The following is an 18,913-nucleotide window of genomic DNA, read 5'->3' on the forward strand; positions in this document are numbered from 1 at the left end:
AAGTTAAAGGTGTCAAGGCTCCGAAAGTTGGTTTGAACTCCACAGCACATGGTCCTATTATTGGTGCTATGCCATATCCCTTCTCCAACCTTTGAGGTGACTTACTCAGCCCGTTACACGAGGAGCTATGGCTCTGAGCACTATGGGACTTAACATCTGAGGTCATCAGTCCACGAGGAGCTATGATTGGGTTTCGAACCACGAGCAATTGGGCATTTTTCAAATCAAAAAAACATTCCGAGAGATGAAAGAAGTGATGAGTGACAGGTAAAAATTTTAGGCTTGGCCGGTGATTGAAACCCAGACCCGTGTATCCGTAATCCGTCACTTAATCACTGATTTCATCGAGGCACACAACTCTTTTAAAAAAGTGTCCCGTACTGTTACAAGAGATAATACTGGTCTAAACCGGGAAAACTTCATACGTCCAGAAATAAACATCTGTTGACAAGTGCTTCGTGCTGTTCTGTCCGTAACACAACAGAAGCTGCTCAGTGTGGAGACCAGCCTTTTTTTTTATCTCACTTTGATAGCTTTTGTTCGTTGCATCTGCTCGGGGCGGACGTCGTAAGACATCCATTTATGTTCGTTGTTGATCGATTGACTCAGTTTTGTTATTACAGAGGGCACGTAACCCTCTGGCCGAACACGCTGAGCTACCGTGCCGGCTACCAGTCATCGTTGCACGAACTCTTGACTGTCCTCGGACATGGTCACGCGCAGGAGGATACAGGCGCATGTAGTGAACGGGTACGGAGTACTTCAATGCCATTAAATGTGCCCATAGATAGAAGTACGAGGAATTAAGACCAGGAAAATAGGGAGGCCACGCCACTGGAACCCCTCGACCAATTCCCGCTCGGTAAATGTTTGCGCTATGTGGTGTAGCCAGCTGTCGATTTAAAAGTGGGCAAAATTCGCATGAGAGAGATGTATGTATACATACTCGTTGCCAATTCCTGCCATCTATGTCCACTTTCTAGAACTATTTCGGAAATAGCTGCACCGATGCCACTGCAGCTATAGTAACTGTCATTGTACGATCGTTTCGTGAAATTCGTGTTTGTACTTGGTAATTCCTTTTGCAGATCTATAGCATTTGTTGTAGTGCACAGAAGGATAGACACAGAATTTTAAAAAACTGGATGATTATGATACGAAGGAGAAATACCCGAATCTGAATAGTGTGAACGTTCTCAGATTTGTCTATTTTTGTTGGAGGTTCAAATGGTTCAAATGGCTCTGAGCACTATGGGACTTAACATCTATGGTCATCAGTCCCCTAGAACTTAGAACTACTTAAACCTAACTAACCTAAGGACATCACACAACACCCAGTCATCACGAGGCAGAGAAAATCCCTTACCCCGCCGGGAATCGAACCCGGGAACCCGGGTGTGGGAAGCGAGAACGCTACCGCACGACCACGAGCTGCGGACTTTGTTGGAGGTCTTACTCAGAAGTGTACACCACCATCTCAAGGAAAGCCTCTTAGTAAAACTAATGGGAAGCGACTTTTAGAAAGGCACTTCTTACAAAATACCTTCCAGCAACTGATAAGAAACGGCATCCAATTGTTTACTTTTTTGAAGAAGTTTTGAAATCCAGTGACTGTGCAGGTTCGCAGAAAGCAACCGACTGGTGTCGGCTGTGACACACGTCTCGTAAAGCTTGAAAGGTTCCACACCAAGACAACTACCTGCGAAATTTCACAAAACTATTCTTTTTTTTTTTATTGGGGTAACTATAGCTTCTGTCTTCATAATGGATTTAGTTATCAGTCGAATAGTTAAAGTATAAAATAAACCTTAATGCTTTTTCTTTTCTAATAATTAATTTCATGATGATATGTACTTAATGGGAGGTCACCTTTAGTATAGATCAATGTGCGATAATGAAATGGGGAGCTGACATCTATTCGACGACGGCCGTAGAATATTTCTTTTGTCCTTGACGTTAGCGTCATTTGTAGCAGCATAAATCTGCAAACTAACAGAACATTTAAATATGGCCGCTTTATTTATGCCGTTGGGTTGCGCAGCTGCAAATGGCATTCAAAACAAATTACGTTTCTTCTACAATTCAGCTAATAACGATGTTTCACTGAGAAAATTACGCAGGCTTTTTCTAAAGTCCTATTTTTTTATGACATCCGGTTCACTGTTAACAGTTTATAATTTATGAGATTTCGATTTTCATCGTGAACGTGATAATTACTGTGTGATATCTTAATAGTTTGCTTAAGATTGAAGCACTACAGTCTACTAAATGCGTCTCGTATTGCTACATGTACTTCAGTTGTTGATTGGCGACTCCATGTTGTCTTGTGCACTACGACCAGATAACAGGTATACTTGAAAAAAGACAGCATTGGTCGTATTTTTTTTTTTTTTTTTTGCAATAGTAAAAAATATATGACCAGTGCTGTCTCTTTTTTTCAAGTATACTTCAGTTGTTGTTTCACCTTGTCTGTGTTCTGATTTATTTCCCCCTTCAGTATGTAGTAATTACAGTGTCGTGGCCAGAAGGTCAATCCAGTAGCAGCCCAAAATTTCATAGAACTGCACTGTGGAGACCGTTTCGTTCGAAATAACACATAGCAATAACCGACAAGCGAAGAAATGCAAATCCGGGTAGCAACTTGTATTTCGAAAAAAGTAGGTCAGCTAGTAGGATAATTTCATAATTTATAATAAACTGGAAGATTTTTTTATCTTTTTCGGTTTTGTTAGCGCTGCATGTTCCTCGGAACCTGGTATTCAGGTGCTGGAAATCTCAGTAGGAGAAAGATCGTAGATAAAAAGTCCCGCTGGCATTCACGTCTGTAAGCATGCCTCAGAATTAGCCTCAAGTGATTCAGAAGGAACGGCGCGAAACTTGAATCAGGTATTTGAACACAGTCACTTCTGAGTGGTAATCCAGTGCCTTCACTCACTTCGATACAAATCTCATATGCAAACAGGCGACGTGTTGGATTACTGAGGGGGGACTGGAGGAGGAGAGCCCGCATCTCGTGGTCGTGCGGTAGCGTTCTCGCTTCCCACGCACGGGTTCCCGGGTTCGATTCCCGGCGGGGTCAGGGATTTTCTCTGCCTCGTGATGGCTGGGTGTTGTGTGCTGTCCTTAGGTTAGTTAGGTTTAAGTAGTTCTAAGTTCTAGGGGACTGATGACCATAGATGTTAAGTCCCATAGTGCTCAGAGCCATTTGAACCATTTTTTTTGGAGGAGGAGATTAGTGTCTTATGTCCCGTCGACAACGACGTCATTAGAGACGGAGCAGAAGCTCAGGTTTGGGAAGGATGGAGAATCCCGGCATTTGCTTTAAGCCACTTGGTCGCATCCGTGTTTGGCGAAATCGCGGTGATCGTACATTGGAAGCGTGTATTCGTCATCGCCATACTGTCGTATCACACGGCTTGACGGTATGGGGGGCCATTGATTACACTTCTCGGTCACCTCTTGTTCACATTGACGGCACTTCGAACAGTGGACGTTACATTTCAGATATGTTACGACCCGTGGCTCTACCCTTCATTCGATCCCTGTGAAACCCTACATTTCAGCAGGATAATGAACGACCGCATGTTGCAGGTCCTGTACGGGCCTTTCTGGATGCAGAAAATGTTCGACTGCTGCCCTGGCCAGCACATTCTCCAGATCTCTCACCAACTGAAAAGGTCTGGTCAATGGTGGCCGAGCAACTGGCTCGTCTTAATACTCCAGTCACTACTCTCGATGAACTGTGGTATCGCGTTGAAGCTGCATGGGCAGCTGTACCTGTACACGCCACCCAAGCTCTGTTTGACTCAATGGCTAGGCGTATCAAGGCCGCTATTGCGGCCAGAGGTGGTTGTTCTGGGTGCTGACTTCTCAGGATCTATGCACCCAAATTGCGTGAAAATGTAATCTCACGTCAGTTCTAGTATAATACATTTGTCCAATGAATACCCGTTTATCATCTGCATTTCTTCTTGGTGTAGCAGTTTTAATGGCCAGTAGTCTATGGTGGGGAAAGCAACACTAACATTGACTGCACTAACGAATATGTTAGGGACAGAAACAGCTGGGTAAGAGAGACGCGCCGAGTGTCATCCACGCCGTCCCATTTCCCCACTTGCGGCGGACTCCCCCGAAGATGGAGTGCGGCGGCGTCCGCTTAGGCGGCTATTCCAGGCACGCAGAGCGGTATGGTAATGCGACCCGGCGCCGCGCCGCTCACCACCTGGTCATTGTTTACGCGGCTGACACCGCCACGCCGCGTCTAGACGCAAGCCGCCGTCTTGGAACATCTGCTCGCCACCAGCTGGTCCTTAGCGGACCCTCTAGCACTACTTCCGCGTATTTTGACATTCCAGACTTCGTTTTATGACCTTATCAAAAAGATATTACCTCACGATTTTTGGCATGTTTCGTACATCCCGCTACATCCTATTCTGCGAGAACCTTTTCGTCTCGGCCTACTTCCTGCAACCAACGCCCTCGATATACAGTCATTCGCGCCGACTAGGTGGGTTCGTCGGGCTTCGAGCACCCACAAAATTTTTAGTTTGAGAAAAACAATATAAAACAAGTATTTGTCACTTGCCTTTACCAAAAAGTGATGAACTACGAGGGCTATCCACAAAGTACATTACGTTTTGGAATTAAAAATAAATAAAGTATTGGAAATTTTTTTATTGTATACAGATGAAAGCCACACTTAAAAACTTATTTGCTACATTGTTGCCATTTAAATTAAGGCACTTATCGTAGCGATGGACGAGCTTGGAAATTCCTTCGTCGTAAAATTCGGCCGCCTGCGCCTTCGACCACGTGGTTACCTCTTCTTTTGGGACAGAAAAGGTGTGAGTTTTGTGGATTTCCTGGTAAGAGGCACTACAATAACCTCTCAAAGGTATTGCCAAACTCTGCACAACCTCAGAAGAGCAATACAAAACAAGCGCAGGGGAAAGTTGGGCTCAAAGATCTTGCTGATTCACGACAATGCCCGGGCCCACACGGCAAATGCCACTCGTGAAGTTCTCGAATCTTATAAGTGGGAGTTGTTTCCTCATCCGCCGTACAGTCCCGACCTGGCACCGACCGACTTCCACTTATTCCCAGCAATGAAGAAGTGGTTGGCTATGCAGCGTTTTGATGACGACGCACAGCTTCAAGAAGAGGTAACCACGTGGTTGAAGGCGCAGGCGGCCGAATTTTACGACGAAGGAATTTCCAAGCTCGTCCATCGCTACGATAAGTGCCTTAATTTAAATGGAAACTATGTAGAAAAGTAGTATTGAAGTGTGGCTTTCATCTGTATATAATAAAAAAAATTTCCAATACTTTATTTATTTTTAATTCCAAAACGTAATGTACTTTGTGGATAGCCCTCGTATTAAAGCACTGAGATGGAAGTTAAAATTTCTGACCTCTAAAACGTATATTTGTTTCAGATGTCTTTGTGCAAAGGCAACCGAGCAACGCAATTACTCCCCTCTCCCCTGTTCCTCGTCTCTCTCTGGCCAAGTCAAAGGCACTCCCCAGAATAAGTCACACTATACTCTGAATGAAATCCCGTCTTTTCGGCTTGCTTTTATTTTTCCTTACGAGTGATACGCTAGAATACACCCACTCCATTCGTCAACAATTGTTTTCAAAAATGGTTCAAATGGCTCTGAGCACTATGAGAGTTAACATCTGAGGTCATCAGTCCCCTAGACTTCCAACTACTTAAACATAACTAACCTAAGGACATCACACACATCCATGGCAGAGACAGGATTCGAACATGCGACCGTAGCAGCATCGCGGCTCCAGACTGTACCACATAGAACCGCTCGGCCAGCAGGCGGGTCTCATTGCGTACGTTACGCCTCTGGGTCTGTGGGCTCGTCCAAGTACATTTAAATCCGGTTTGAACTCATTTCTCTTGCTTTAAGTCAGCTGCGTTACCGACTGTCCTAGGGCAGACTCGAAGTATGCTTACAATACAGGTATATTTTACTTCATCACAGCACAGATCTTTATGACACAGGCAGTGTTAATAAAAGATGATTGAAAAGTAATCGTTTTTTTTATTGAAGACTCCCCAGAAAACATGTACTGCATCCCGCCATTGATATTCAGCCATAGAAATTTGGAAAGTCGGCGCCTTCGTATACACTATGTGATCAAATATATCCGGACACCCGTATCAACGCGAAATTGACCACTAGATGTCACGAGAGGCGAACCGCCAATATCAGTGGAGGTCGGGAGTATTGTGTAGTCAGTGGAGCAGCAGTAACAGCAGAATGGATCAGCCGGGAGAGCTCAATGACTTCGAACATCCCGCGCCCGCTACGGTCGCAGGTTCGAATCCTGCCTTGGGCATGGATATGTGTGTTGTCCTTAGGTTAGTTAGGTTTAAGTAGTTCTAAGTTCTAGGGGACTTATGACCTCAGCAGTTGAGTCCCATAGTGCTCAGAGCCATTTGACCCATTTTTTGACTTCGAACATAGACTAACCGTTGGATGTCACCTGAGTAGCAAAGCCGCACACGTAGACTGGTTGTCATGTGACTCTGAAGTAGAAGAGTGAAGGAAAAATCACGGTAGTTGAAGACCAGGTAGAGAGACCTCATGTACTGATGGATAGAGACCGTTGAGCAGTGTAGAGGGTGGTTGCAAAAAATCGCATGAAATCAGAGGAAGAAATCACTTGTGACTTTCAAAGTGCGGTCCATTTAGCGCAATGACAGAGCGTAGGGAGTGTTAGAGTAGCTGCTTCTTAGTCACACATTTTTGTAACCAATGTTAAGCGACGCTTGAGGTGACTGGAAACGAGTGATTTCGCGTGATAAGTCGTGCTGTACCTGTGGCAATCCGACGGAAGGGTTTGGATTTGGTGAATGCCTGAACAACATTAGCTGCCATTGTGAGTAGTGCCAGCAGTGAAGTACGGAAGTGGTGGTATGTGGATATTCTTCATGATTGGAGTGTGGTCGCCTTACTGCGATTAAGAAAATGCAAAATGTGGAAGGACATGAGCAGATTTTGCAGCATTCTGTACTGGGTACAGTAGGGGAACAGTTTGAATGCGGTGGTCGTTTCTATTAGGATGACAATGCACCCTGTCATAAAGAAGCATTTGTGAGATAATGGTCTGTGGACATCGACGTTCCTGAAGTAGACTGACCTGTCCAGAATACCAGTCTCAAGCCAGTGAGACACCTTTGGGATGAGTCAGAACGTCGACTTCGCTTCAGATCGCAGCGCCCAACGCCACCACCTTCCTATCCTTACAGGTTTCCGCCCTTGAAGAAAAATTCGCTGGCATTCCTCCACCGACATTCTAGCACCTCACTGAAGGTGTCCCCAGCATATTTCAAGACATGATAAAGGCAAAGGGTTGATACACCCAATACTAATGTCCACCAGTTGGTTCCCGGATGCTTTTCACCATTTGGTGTACTACATTACATATTCTAATATTAGTCTGCTTCTAAATTTATGCTCTGTAAGCGACGCTATAGTGCGTGACGGATGGCACTTCGTATCAGTATTACCGATTTTCTGCCCTGTTCCACTTGCGTATTGAGCGAGGAAAACATCTATATACCTCTGCTAGTGCCTTAAATACACCTTATTTGTATGATCCATGAGCGAGATATATGATGGTCGTAGCACAATGTTCACACAGTCTTTTTCGAATAAGGATTCCCTGCATTTACCCGACAGATTTTACGCAATAACAACGCCGCTTTTCTTTCGTATTTCGTTCACATGTTACTCATGGGCCTCACCGAGATGTTGCGATCCTACCTGCGTGTCCCTGAATTCCTATGACGTCTGCCGTCATGCATAATTGTTAAAGATTCCAGTTACTGGATCAGTAGTCTAGAACAACCACAACAGCGTCATATTTTCCATTACCAATGAATAAGTACCCGGTTTACCAGCACAGTTTCCCACGCACCTTCCATACCACCGATTTGGTGTGTTTCATTCACTTAATATCACATCTTAGCATCACCGCTAGATAATTAGACGACATGAAAGACGGTAGCAGTTTATCAGCAGCCACGTAATTGGGTACTAATGGGTTTTTCCCTCCGTTCCGGCCATTTTCTTGCTTTTATACACATTTAAGTAGAGCTATTCATTACAGCAAGTGGAAATTTTATCCAAGTCTCTTTGAATTTCCTGTAGATAACACCATGGTCAGCGGACAATCTGATAGTGGTGTTGTGACAACTCGCTTCCCTATTTTGAAACCGTTAGTGGTGCTATTATATTTTATTGAGCAAACACAGCATTACTTTCGTTCCTATTGAACATTCGCGATCCTGTATGGCATATTGGGTTCTATTACCGCTCTTTCTAAAGCCAAATTAAGTACACACAAATTCATTGTGAGTTGCCCAATTAACCTGTTATAAACGGATCCTTAAAATCCGAAATGTGTGGGCAGTGTGTCTGTTGCGTATGTTACTCTTCCTGTTACTACCACCATCATACAAGAATTTCATATCTAAATTTCTTTCGTCAGCATTGCAGATGGCACTAGGATTTATTCTTAACTTCAGAGAAGACAATTTTACTCGAGGTACTTAGTTTTTAAAATATTTAGTTCTCAAGGGAATTTCATCAGTCTTATTGCTCCATGAGGGATAAAAGATTCTAGACAGGAACATTCTTTTTGTGGTGTGCGTACTGTAAGACCTTCGGTACACACACCATCAGATTATTTGACTTGTCACTCTAACGAAGTAGGCGAGTGTCAGCAATATGTCTCGTGGTCTTATCGTGGCGTGTTTATCTTCTGCCGTTAGGTCAGACGATAGAAAAGCCACTTGCACGCTTAGAGTAGCAGAATGACGGTGACCAACTTTAAACAGAACTTGATTAATTTTCACACACATTTATTAAAATAATAAAATGCGTAGACATTACGTAACTTGATTCTGGATGCTATGTACAGGAATATGGTAATCTTATTAGGGGCAGACTGAAACTTGACTATAGACTGGTACAGACTAATGCAGACTCGTACAGACTAATGCAGACTGACTAATGGGAGGTCTGTACACTCATTATATTACCTCGCGCGTTCAGGTATCACTGCGTGAGTGTGATCCGCGAGGAGAAAAGGTTCTACATTAGCAGCAATCTCATTGGCTACGTTACATATTAATACGCGGATCGGCGGAAGCAGAATTTGGTCCATCTCTAAGGCAGCGCCATCTCGTAGTGCGGAGACAGACGAGCGCTGCGCCTGCGCTGTTGTGCTTAGTGGGGCGCGCTCTAGTGGAAAATTTGTGTACGCGCTGACTACGCGGAACTATGTACACAACACCTTCATTTTAGTGTGGCACCGCCGGCCCGAGTGGCCGTGCGGTTCTAGGCGCTACAGTCTGGAACCGAGCGACCGCTACGGTCGCAGGTTCGAATCCTGCCTCGGGCATGGATGTGTGTGATGTCCTTAGGTTAGTTAGGTTTCCTTAGTTCTAAGTTCTGGGCGACTGATGACCTCAGAAGTTAAGTCGCATAGTGCTCAGGGCCATTTAGAGTGGCACCGAGAAAATAAAATAAATCTAATCAAAAGCTAAAAAAGTGACTTGGCGCTTAAGCGCGAGACTACGAATCCAAAAGTCTGGTATTCGAAAGTCGGTCAGGTCAGGATTTTTTATATGTCTCGGCATCTTTTTCCATCTCTGGCAATGTCTGGTAATGTGAACAATCCCAAGCTGCGAGCGGCAAACTGTAGGTTCCCGTATAATTGTCTGAGCAAGACAGTTCTAACAGGGCCATGCTTAATAAGCACTGAGGTGTTCAAACAAGCCTTCGAGTTCGTCGCTGCCTTAACTTATGTATCTTGGGAAAATAACAGCAACATTCACTTGCTCCTCATGTTTAGTATCTATCCTCAACTTAAGTGGCATATCTATAAATTTTTATCGCTCTGACTGTTGATTCAGTATCTAGCAGCAATGTAGTAGTTGGACCGGCTTCCCTACCCCCCCCCCCCCCCACACCTCCTCCCCTCCCCGCAGCTCCCAGTTTATCAAAATTCGAAAAGACTGCGCGGTGTGAATATTCACGACTGTCCACGAGTGACAAAGCCGCGTAGCTGGATTGTTGGGCCGCCCCAGCCGTGTAACAGGAGGGCCTTAAATGCCTCGCGTCACGACCGTGGCGTCACCGCGCATCACGTCACACTGTGAGAGCCTAAGCGGGTCTGACAGTCGCCATGGGGGCTGCATTCTCTCAGTGGCGCCTGACAAACGACGGCGTTTAGGACCGCAATTACGGCGGACCGGGACGTCGGCTCTGCGACAGCCTGCGCGTCCCGTAGGGTCACGTCGCGCGGCTCTTCACGTGGACTCGCCTTTTAATGCACTCCCGGACTGTTTCGGGGACGTGCGCCGCCGCCGTCCGCATTTATGAGAGGTAAAGAGACAGCTATTCAGACTGCTCACTCGCCCGCGGCGGGCGCGTTAGCATAATGGCACAATAACGAATTACAGTAATCAATCGTGACGCCGAAAATGCGGCTGGGGCCGTTGTCTTGCAAAGAGGTGGTTGTTACTCGCATTGCAAATCTGAGGCAAGCTCTCTCGTGTTTCTGCGTGGGAAGGAGTGGAACCTCTGCTGCCGTCTTCCTAGTCTTCTGCCTTCGCTATTCTTGAGAGGAGTGGAGAGCTTGGTTATAAGAAGGTAATTTGCAATCTCATTCGTATTCTTCCCGATCTTTACCGTCGAGAACGCATATAGAGAAAACACCAAATTATCATCATAATCGTCTTTTTACCGAGCAAAATGACGCACTGGTAAGACACTAGACTCCACATGTACACACTGGTTCCCTGATTATGATACAAACTTTCAGGGATGATGCAGAAGGGTTACTGAATCAATTCGAGATAAGGGACCTTGGCCCGGAAAAGACCTAGTCGAAGGTTGTAAGCGAAAATAGCAGTGATACTTATGAAAATGGACCTCTTCTACAGCAAGGTCTTGCTGTCCATATTTTATGAGAAGGTAGTAAGGATCAAAATAAGAAATAAATGTCCAGTAAACATGGGCTCCAAAGTGCGCACTTTGTTCACCATTGTTATTGTGTAGCACATCTCTTCTACTGAACAAGTGCCCTCTTAAGGCATGCATTTTAGAGCCTATGTTTACTACACAGTTTCTTCTTGGTTTAATCTGTGCTACAACCTTACAAAATATGGAAAGCAAAGAGTTACAAAAGAGCTCCACTGTCAGAGGTATAAGAACGATTTCTGCTTATAACTTTCGGATCGGTGTCCCTTACCTCAGATTGATTCACTTACCCTTCTTCATCACTCACGGAATCACTCTGCATACTTTACGGTGTGTGGCGGACTTTCTTTTCCATTCTCGAATGGTGCGTGGGCAGATCGACAAACCCCCGTATGAGCTTTCAATTCTCTTATTTTCCTCGTCGTCGTCCTTTCTCGAGAGATGTGTGAGAGGAAGTACCAGCCCTATTCAGTATGTAAGGTCCGATGACGTGTAAACTGGAAACCACAGTGAAAATCCGATAAGGCTTTGCACAAGTGTGTTCGGCAATGTATGACCTCCGATCGCGTCACATTGTTCTTTGCAGTTCTGAGCGCAGAGTGAGCAAGTAAAGATGCTTAGGGAAATAGTCTCCCGCCAAGTATGAGGGTCTGGTGTAAGATTTCGCCTGATGTCAAGCAGCCCACATAGCATAGCTGCCATGCGTTTCATTCTGCATGACAATTCTCGTCCGCACTCTGAAGGGGCTATGAAGATGCTTCTGCAGCGTTTTCGATGGGAAGTGTTTGATTACTCACAATAGAGTCTGTAATTGACTCTCTCCCTGAGTTTCATTTCTGGTCACGTGAACCGCTAGCTATGAAGACAACGTTCTGGCACAGACAACGAGCTGTAGACCTGCGTAGAAAATTGGCAGGAAGCACAGGTGGCTTCTCCCTATGACGATGGTATTGGAAAGTTGGTACAACGCTACGACAAATGTCTCAATCGGAGTGGCGACTATGTAAAGAAGTAGCTGGAAGGTGTAGCCAACTGTTGCAAATAAAAAATTTTGGATTTTCACGGTGGTCTCCATTTTGCGACCGGTCGGACGTTACCTTCTGAACAGGCGTCGTAATATGTTGTCCCACCCTTCTTGGAGTGTACACTACCGCGATTCAAACGATAAATCTCTCCGTAATTCATCTCTCTTCTTTTGTAACGTCTGTGTCATGGTTGAGCATCTCTGTAACGCTATCGCACTCACTAAAACATCTCGTAAAGAAACTTACTGCTATTCGGTGGATCTTCTCTGTCTTTTGTCGTGTTTGGGAGAGTAGTGGTTCAAATCCTCTCCAGCCTCAGATATCAGGTTTCCCGTCATGTCCTTAAATCGTTTAACGCGATGGCTGGAATGGCTCCTTTGAAATGGCACGGCCGATTTCTTTCGCCAGTCCGATCTTTTCTTCATCTTCGTCGCTGGGACATCTGATATAACGTTGGCCACCACTTCTTTTCTGCCTCTTCCTGCACTACTTCTCACAAATGACGTAAGGCTCACTGACAAACCGTTTCTTGATTCTTGTTGAACTCGAGCTAGTGCTCCCTCTGTAACGCTCTTGACGTCGACAGCAGAAATTATCTACTAATATCACATACTGGCTTCGGATTGAGGTCAAAGATTTTTATACTTCCACTTTTTTTTTAATTAAGTGGAGTGGTAAGATAAGAAATGAAAATGTACAAAAAACAATAGGCGAGGAAAGATGGTCATGAAATACCGTCAGCTGAGGTAGCGCCAGTTTACCTGGATGTGGTCCGCAGCTCGTGGTCGTGCGGTAGCGTTCTCGCTTCCCACGCCCGGGTTCCCGGGTTCGATTCCCGGCGGGGTCAGGGATTTTCTCTGCCTCGTGATGACTGGGTGTTGTGTGTGCTGTCCTTAGGTTAGTTAGGTTTAAGTAGTTCTAAGTTCTAGGGGACTGATGACCATAGATGTTAAGTCCCATAGTGCTCAGAGCCATTTGAACCATTTACCTGTATGTGTACGAAGTACGCAGCATAGTTAACTTGGTACTGGAACAGACTTGCAGAGTTGAGAAAGGTTGTGATGGGTGAAATGATATTAAGGACATAGAGTACTGTAGGTATGCGGAGATGAAACTGTTACGGAAGAAGGAAGAGCTGTAGGATGATATTAAATCTTTCAAAGTACAGGCATTTCGTCATTCTTTTCATTGTATTTTAGTAACAGTTTAAGACTAGCACTTATTACAGTACGAATTAGCCATATTATCAGGTTACTCTTCGACTAATTCTGGGCACCACTGTTGCAGTCTTTCATAGCCGCTCGGTGGGCCTAATGCACGGACTGCCGTGCCCTCAGCGCACAACTGGATCACGTAGCTGAGTGCACGACTTCCGATTTGCGTCTCCTTTCACGCCTGTCACGAACGCAGTGAGTGATGTCCTCTACGCCGCTAAGGGTGTTAGCGCAATAAATTTCTCGGACCACACACGGTCAGCTCCAACTGGCGTACGCAGTGCATAACGATTATAGCAGCAAGGACTGACCGCTGCAAGTATAAAGCGTGCACAGGGGATTGTTTTCCAAAAGAAGAAAAAAATCAAAAGACTTGCATTTACATGTAGTTACATGTATCATACAGACTGACAGTGCAGCAGTTTACCACTTATAGGCGACACTTACTGCCATCCTTGAGAGAAAATACGATCGCAGCTGTTCATCGAACTGGAACTCTTGCAAACAAAAGAGAGAGGATGACATCATTCTCTCTGTTCTTGGCTTGCACTTAAATAGCAACTTAACATCCGCAATTTGTAAATTTGAATGTTTAGTACAAATTTCATGATTGTGTGACGGCGTGACAGTATACAGTACCCAAAACTTTTGTGCCACATTTGAAGGCTGATTTAGGTGCTGTGTACTACCGATGTGGTAACAGTTCTGCTGTGTACACGCACTATTGTCTCTCCCTATTTTTCTGTCACAAGGAAGTAATGATCACGCTACGCGGTAGCGAGCTAGACGTACAGTGATGGAGATGGTGGAAGGGGGGGGGGGGGGGGGAAAGCTGCAGTTCCTTAGTGTTCGAAAAAATTATAATGTGCATTACGAGCTGTTAAAAAAAGTATTCCATATTTTGAGAAATTGTAGTATGCCCTAAACAAAAAGAAAGTGTCCACTAAACATGAGCTCCAAAATTCATATATTAAGAGCTATGAGCGCTTTTTGATCTTCATTAGTGTGAAGCACATCTTTTCTGTGCAAGCTCTTTGCTATTACGAACAACTTGCAGAATATGGTAAACAAATGAGAACAAATAATTATGTTACTGCGCAAAGCAGATCTTCTTATATGATGTGCTTTTTATTAGACGTGACTTGCACAGGTGCGCCATCGGATACGGAGGTGCTCGACATGGTGTCCATTCATACTAACAAAAAAATGGCTCTGAGCACTATGGGACTCAACTGCTGAGGTCATTAGTCCCCTAGAACTTAGAACTACTTAAACCTAACTAACCTAAGGACATCACAAACATCCATGCCCGAGGCAGGATTCGAACCTGCGACCGTAGCGGTCTTGCGGTTCCAGACTGCAGCGCCTTTAACCGCACGGCCACTTCGGCCGGCTTCATACTAACACACATTTTTTATCTGACGTCTTACGGGATCAAGCACTCTCTGAAAAATTCCTGGTTGGTGACGAGTGTACTGCCTTTCATTGATGATGCGTTCTTGTAGTGTTTGGACATCATTATTGTAGCTTCTGTACACCAAAGATTTCAAGTGTCCCCATAACCAAAAATCCGACGGATCAAGGTCTGTTGTTGGGGGGGGGGGGGGGGTGCTGGCGAACGCACTAGACTTCCCCGACAAATGCATTTGCCATTAGATCTCTGTGTGATGTGTTCTCGGTGATTTCGGCGGGAATGGATTGGTGCTCCATCGTACACGAATCATATCTCCATGCGTTGTTGGAATGATACCTCCTCTAGTAGGACAGACTAGTCGTTTGGTAGGAACCAACGATACAACGCACCAGCCAACTTGTTTGGTAGTATGTTCGTAACAGCAAAGAGCTTGCAGTGGAAGAGACGTGTGTCACAGTAGCGAAGATTTAAATGTTCTCATGGCTTTTAAGGTATGCATTTTAGAGCTTCAGGAATGCATATCTATCACCTTATGGAAGATAACCTACAAATTTATGAGCTTACACTGTCTATTAATTCTGACTCCCTCTCTCGTTCCTCATTGGAATTCTTTGTTAATATCTTCATTACTTTATAAGCTTTTTCCCCTCTGATTGTAGGAAAATATTTGTCGACTGCTTTGTGTATTTTTTATGAATATAAATTGGTGACTTCAGTAGTTACTTTCATCATCTGTGCAGTTCAGATACGAACCCCGAAAGATATCCTTCTTTACAGTAGTCAGTAACATGCTTCATTTTATCATTAGCAGCAGAAAAGCCATCGACGAACCTACCCATCAACCTCGCGGTGGTAAATGTCAAAGGGAAAAACATATAATGCATTATAACCAATTGAAAAATGTAGTCAATTCCGCTACTGTATTTTCACAGTTTCAGTGCTCATTTAAGCCATAGTCATTTTGCAGACAGAACTGTCACGGTAATTACCTCCGCGGATGACCATTAAGAGATATAAAATAACAAAGAAAGGATGATTTCGTTGTACAAATACGCAGTGTCTGTAACGGACTTAAAAGGAAGAGTTGGAGTTTTGCCTTGAGCGGAGCCCGGTGCCTTGCGGTTAGGTGTTCGACGAAATGCAGTTGTAGCGTATTTGGGTCAAACCGCACAGGAGCGACCCGCAGTAAACTCGTGGAAGGCTACCACATCAGGAAATACTGGGCAGGCGTGTGCGGACGCCCATTTGCTCTCACCGCACAGCATAAAGCGCGATTGTTGGCGCCGCAGAGATGTCTGCGGCAGCGCCCCTGCGCGGAAAAACCAGATGAGATTCTGAGTGCAGAAGGGATTGGCCGCTACTGCAGGCACGGCGCTATTACTCTGTTTTGAAGGATCTAAAGACTCAGCTTTAAGAAAGCGATGTCTACGACAAGTGGTAATTCCTGCGTGGAGCGGTTATCATGTATAATTGCCCCCATAATTTAACAACTCTAAGCGAGCGTTTTCCCTAAGTCTCTAAATGGTCCTGCATAACTGTGCCTCTTTTCCGAAGGAGGACATCCCACGTTTAGAGCCTTGTTTGCTCCACAAGCAAAAGTTACAGTGCACTTCTTTTGGGTTATTGCTTACTGGTGATACTAATGTTGATTACATGTAGCTTCAACCCAAAACCCAAAAAATGCTTTCATCTTTTGTCCTTATTTTTCTTAAGTGTATTCTTAAGTGTACAAATAGTAAGTCTTTATCGCAATCAAATGAGATCGAACAGGCGTATTCAAGCCTCAATAAATTTTCTTGTTTTTCACTAAAAATTCGCGAATAAGCAAAATTCTTATCGGACAATTACTAACGCGTCGCGCTATGAGACTTGGGTTCTTCCATGTCCGTGAAAACCGTTGAAGGGCGTAAATCTGGGAATGACAGTTGCAGACGTGAATCATAAACGTTTCTTTACATGTTGTGAATCGGATGGTCGCACACTCTTTGGTAATATTATTGTTCAGTTATGTACCTTATAATATACCCCATGCGTTTGACAGATATACAAAGAGTATGCAGTGTTAACTAATTACATAGATACGTTACTTTAAAAGTTCAACACTACACTGTTATATAAAACAGATGTACAACACAAATATAGCAAAAAAAATATACAGTAGAATAAATGGGAATGCACGTTTACGAATACGTGTAGCGACTAAACGCGCCATATACGTAGTTTGTCACCTCGAGTGCTCACAAACGTATTAAGAGTGATCCGATATTCGTATTAAAAGTGTGCGCCATTGTATTTGGCACTGACTATATAATTTTTCGCTGCTAAGATTGAAGGTTCGAGTCCTCCCTCGGGCGTGGGTGTGTGAGTTGTTCTTAGCATAAGTTAGTTTAAGTAGTGTGTAAGTCTAGGGACCAATGATCTAAGCAGTTTGGTCCCTTAGGAATTCACACACATTTGAACATCTGAATAAAAACAAACCAATCGTGTCAGTTCACCAGTACTCCATGAGTCATTTGTGGGAGCTGTATATTTGCTGCTGATAAAAAAACGTCGACACGCCACCACAGTTGACACGTTCAGCAGATGTTGACCTGGCTGGGATAGCCAAAAGTGCCACCCTCTGTTCTCTAGATTTACGTTCTCTCGATTTCTTTCAGCCAGTGAGACCATATTGTGGTGTCACCGCCAGACACCACACTTGCTAGGTGGTAGCCTTTAAATCGGCCGCGGTCCGGTGGTATACGTCGGACCCGCGTGTCGCCACTGTCAGTGATAGCAGACCGAGCGCCACCACACGGCAGGTCTAGAGAGAGACGTCCTGGCACTCGCCCCAGTTGTACAGCCGACGTAGCTAGGTACAGTTCACTGACCAATACGCTCTCATTTGCCGAGACGGTAGTTAGCATAGCCTTCAGCTAAGTCATTGGCTACGACCTAGCAAGGCGCCATTACCAGTGTGTAGTGAAATGGAGATTATATCTGTACAAGAGCGATGTACACCGATTATGGATTAAAGTTCAGTATTACAAGATTTTCGTACTTTATTGCAATGCTCAAGGCATTGTCCTGTTCCAGACCTCACGCCGGTCTGCGTGTATTTAAACGCGTGCCTTTCGGCTACCTCCGAGTGGCGTGGCTGTCTTGCTACGCCACTACACATATAAAGTAATTAATTTTCGATATTATGACCGAGGCAGGGAGGACAGTGGTGGTAACAATTCTGACCACAGAAGCGGAAGATTTGAGAACCATTCATCTTCCTAAATTTTGCCTTTAACCTTTATTAAAAAAAAAAAAAATGGTTCAAATGGCTCTGAGCGCTCTGGGACTTAACATCTGTGGTCATCAGTCCCCTAGAACTTCGAAATACCTAAACCTAGCCGGCCGGAGTGGCCGTGCGGTTCTAGGCGCTACAGTCTGGAACCGAGCGACCGCTACGGTCGCAGGTTCGAATCCTGCCTCGGGCATGGATGTGTGTGATGTCCTTAGGTTAATTAGATTTAATTAGTTCTAAGTTCTATGCGACTGATGACCTTAGAAGTTAAGTCGCATAGTGCTCAGAGCCATTTGAACCATTTTTGAACCTAAACCTAACTAACCTAAGGACATCACACACATCCATGCCCGAGGCAGGATTCGAACCTGCGACCGCAGCGGTCACGCGGTTTCAGACTGAAGCGCCTAGAACCGCACGGCCACACCGGCCGGCAACCTTTATTCCAAACGCTACTTAATGATAGGTCACGATAACGCCTAGAAGCTTGGAAGAGTGCTTTAAAATCGCTCCACTACAACTGTCGAGGTGTAGAAGATTGTAACAGGACTTTGGAATAGTTGTGTATCTATTGATTGCCCATTATATGATTTAGAATATTGTATTTTGTTTTGGAATAACCTTGTACCTTTTGATGGATCCTTAAAATGTAAACAAAATTGTAACAGGAATTTGGAATCACCCTGTAACTTATATACTGATTGCTGGTTGCAAAGTGTAGAAAATTGTCATAGGAATTTTGAGACACCCTTTACCTGTTAATGTTTCTGAAATGACAACATACTCTGTCCTCGATTGTCATTATGATTTATTTTGCGTTATTGTGGAACAGCAATGACGCCTCACTGTGCATTCCTCTTGCTGGTATTACTTTTTAGACGATTGCCGGTGCTATGACAGCTTGTTTTGTTACAGATGACTCGCTCTGGGTAGTGTTTCCATTTCATATACTACTTTAAAGTGCTGTTATACCAGTT

At 44.5% G+C, this 18,913-nt stretch overlaps 1 protein-coding gene across 8 annotated transcripts in view; it reads left to right on the forward strand.

Annotated features, from left to right (window-relative positions):
- The window catches only part of LOC126262230 (protein grainyhead), a 333,250-nt gene that overhangs the window by 86,815 nt on the left and 227,522 nt on the right, over window positions 1–18,913 (forward strand). The window lies entirely within an intron of this gene.

The sequence above is a fragment of the Schistocerca nitens genome, chromosome 6, assembly GCF_023898315.1.
Source record: "Schistocerca nitens isolate TAMUIC-IGC-003100 chromosome 6, iqSchNite1.1, whole genome shotgun sequence".
Lineage (NCBI taxonomy): Eukaryota > Metazoa > Arthropoda > Insecta > Orthoptera > Acrididae > Schistocerca > Schistocerca nitens.